The sequence below is a fragment of the Nannospalax galili genome, unplaced genomic scaffold (assembly GCF_000622305.1).
Source record: "Nannospalax galili isolate Female #2095 unplaced genomic scaffold, S.galili_v1.0 scaffold591, whole genome shotgun sequence".
Classification (NCBI taxonomy): Eukaryota; Metazoa; Chordata; class Mammalia; order Rodentia; family Spalacidae; genus Nannospalax; species Nannospalax galili.
The window spans coordinates 1171970-1175993 of NW_008330926.1; positions in this window are offsets into that span (position 1 = coordinate 1171970).

The following is a 4024-nucleotide window of genomic DNA, read 5'->3' on the forward strand; positions in this document are numbered from 1 at the left end:
CATGCTGGCTATACTTCATATATGTGTGTTATAGATCCTTTCTGGATTGGAAACGTCTTCCTGCTTCTATCTCCAGTATGTGAAAGAGAAGTTAATTCTTCTATTCCTTAAATTACTTTTGACAAAGACATAGTAACCAAATTTACTAGTAGGATTCAGTGTGATACCCCCTCCACTCTCCTACCTTTTCCTACTTCCGCCGATTGCTATTCTATATTTAAGCTGCCTTTTCAGCTTCACGTATGAGAACCTAAGGTAGGTGTCTTTCTGTGTCTGTCTTATTTTCCTTAACATAATGCTCTCTATTTTTATCCATTTTGCTGCAAATCACAGGATTCCATTCTTCTTTACCTACCCCATGGTGGATGTGTGTGTGTGTGTGTGTGTGTGTGTGTGTGTGTGTGTGTTGAGTCTAGTTTCACCAGGCAAGTGGATTCCTTGCAAGTTATTCCAATATCTGGGAGAGGACATTTTTCACATATGGCAAAGACCAGAAAATCAAAAGAATCCCTTCCATAGAGATACACAGATAATCACAGAATAGATGCATAGTCATCAGCTCACACAAGGCGTGCCAATGCTCAGGGCAGAATTTTCAGTGCCTTGTCTCTTCTTGGGATCCAATGGCATTCTTGACTTTATGTAACAAGCTACAGTCATTGATAACAAATAGTTTTAAAAATGAGATATTCCATATTGGTTTTAGTACTTCCAACCAAAGGAATTCCTACCAATTTACTCATTTCAGATTAATGTTGTGATAATTCATCCATCTTTGCCAAGGCTGATTAGATGAGCCAGTTGTTAGCAATACTAAAACTGTTATTGCATTTATAAAATCAAGCTTATAGATCTGATAGCATGAGGGCCAGTGCCTATAACAGGGATATCATTCTGAGGTATTGATCATGAGCCCCATTGGTTTGATAGATAACGTATATGTTCTACAGAGAGCATAGATTATGGGCTCTGCAGTTAACAGCACTCGCTGCTCTTCCACAAGATGAGAGCTCAGTTCCAGCACTCATATTCAGTGGTTCATAACCACCTATATAACTCCAGTTCCAGGGCATCCAACACCCTCTTCTTGCCTTCATGGGCACATGCACACACATGGCATACACACACAGGCACCCATACACACACACATAAATAAAAAATATTTTATGAAACATAGATCAATTAAAGGAAAACCAGCAACTCTGACATCACAAATATTCGTACCATCTGCCTCTGCTGGAAAGAGTCTCTTTAACTTTGCTACTTGGTGAGATTTTAATCATTTTTCAATGGCTATAAAATGTAATTTAAATCAGGTTACATGCTTAAATCCTTTTGAAAGCTTCCTACAGTACATCAGTTAAATGAAAAATTTTTGCTTGACTCAAAAAGATATGCATGATCTGACCCTACCCGCCCTTCAATATCATCTTGTACAGACACTCCTTTTTGGAAGGCAGTGATCAATACTTATTTGATAACTGACTGTGTTTATAAACCCTTCTGAGTTCTTTATGTGAAATGCATCATTTAAATTTAGCAGCCTATTTTAGTTGACTTTTATTTTTATCTTCTTTTTATAGATAAAGAAGTTAAGTAACTTATTCTCATTGATAATATTACCAAATTGTGTTTCAGTATTCCCAACAGCACTGTGTAGTCAACACTTCAAAAATTAGGGACATATCATCGACAGCAGCTGAGCAATTTGCCACCCTGCCCGTTTGTTCAGGAGGAATCAATTTATTCCAATTCAAGATGTCAGTTTCAACACCTCATAGATCTTTACTTGTTCAACATTCTTGCAGTTTAGTCTCATCTCCATAATGTGTCTCTGTTTTATCTTCCAACCATTTTTTTCACAATTTGGGGGCAAGTTGTCAGTAACATTTTATTGTTATTGTCTTTTATAGTATATAAAATGTAAAAATATTTTATTTTTGGCAAAACTGATCAAACCTTTATTTTAACTGTAGCAAAATCTGATACGCAAAGAAAAATAGTCTATCATACCCATGATTAATATTAATATCCTCTTGTTTCCAGTTGGTATCATTGAAAACCTGGCAAATCATTTGGCTATTTTAAAAAACTCTCACAAAGACACACACACACACACACACCAAAGAACAGACAGAAGAAAAAAAAAACCTTAAGAAACAAGGCGATCTCCAAAGCAGTAGATTTCCCTCTTTAGCAGTCAGATGGGCACCTGCTACTGCTGACAGGGGAATGAAATGCAAGCCCTTGATTTACAAGGAAGACTAATGCTTGCTTTTAAATATGAACATTAACTTTTAATGACAAAGTTTACCTTAACTATTAGTCACCTAGAAAGATTAGCCCCACAATCTGTGTGATCAAGGTCCAAGACACTGTGAGGCTGCAACGAAGGCTCTGTTCTGAGAGGCCCTGTTCCCGTGGGAGTGCACCAGTAAACTTCTCCCTGCTCATCCTTCTGCCAGGCCTTCTCTCCACTGGTTCCAAGGTTGGTCTTGAGGTAGCTATGTGCATATTGGGCTATAATTATCACAATCACAATTCTATGCATCTTGGCTGAACACAGGATAACATCCCATCTAAAAAGATGTTCTCAGAGTATGAAGGTAATTCTGTTTGTTGCATTATACCAGTTCCTGTGGGAGACAGCCATTCCCGCGTGTCCTGTGATGCCACTCTGCCTACTTCTTTTTCATGTGTACAAGGTGTGTGTGCAGCAGCTGAATCAACTATTTCTGCATTCTTCATGTTCTGTCGAAGGACAGGATAAAACTTCTCCATGTGGTCCAGGAAGAACACTATTACTGTATGACCCGTTATATAGTCTTCTTCTTCATCCTTAGGACCAGGATGGTAACACACTGTATGTTCTGGCTTGAAAAATGTCTTCTTCTGTGTCACTCAAATCAATCAGTTTAGGGGAAATTTTTTCACATAATTTGTAATGTCTTCCTTTTTATCCCTCTCTGGGTCAATAATGATAAAAAGTGGAGTTAAATTAGGTAGAGACAGAACGTTATCTATTTCATGCATGATTTGTGTTGTGCATACTCTATGCCAAAACCATAGATAAACATGTTTGTGTCTTTCCACAATGTCATAATTTATTGAGAAACAATGAATTCACAAGGTTTAGCACTTTTAGTGAGAGCAATTTGTCACATAATCTGATGACGTTGGTAGCATGGCCAACCTCAATTACTAATATTAACTGTCATATCACATATCACGTGGCACACAGTAAATACATCTATATATCTACATACATATATGTGAGTTACAGAGAGAATACACTACAAAAGAGTTCAATAGGTTTCAGAAGTAAACTGAGAGAGAATTTGTGTTGCTAAGATGACACACCAGATCAGTGCTGAGAGGGAGCTGCTGCTGGAGCTCCTGGGGTCAGGCTTGAGAGGTGCAGAGTTCAGCTGTAAGGTGGAAAGCTGAACTGGGTTTGAGAGCAGGAATTGATAGGTCCAGGTTTAGAAAAGCAAACAGGAAGACTGGCAGGCAGTCAGGTAGGGTTGGTCAACAGCAGAGGGTCTAGACAAGCTAAAGCTCCAGGGACAGTCAAGGAGCCCTATGTCCATGACACATATATCAGGTATCAGATGATAGGTTGGTGTGGGGCCATGCCATCACTGTGTTAGTTGTCTATCACTTTACTTGGTCAGTGTGAAGGAGTTACACCATTTTATTAGTCTGGCATGTCTGATAAATTTTTGGACCTAGTTTCTCTGATATGATTTTAATATGTTTATGTACCCCTAGAGTCTCAATTCACCCAATAAAATTATAGAGTGGCTCCCTTTCTAATCCCAAATAAGTTATTTATCAGTCTGTGCTGGGTGGGTAGTGTGTGAAAGATGATGCAGTTTCTGGGTCCAGTTTCTGGGGTACAGTTATCCTGTCTCAAAATGGAGTATACTAGACAAGGCATGGCCTGTTTTATACAATATAGAGTAACTTAGAGTAGGATACAGCTTGATCTCAACAACTTGAATCATTTTTTCTAGTTCTTTTG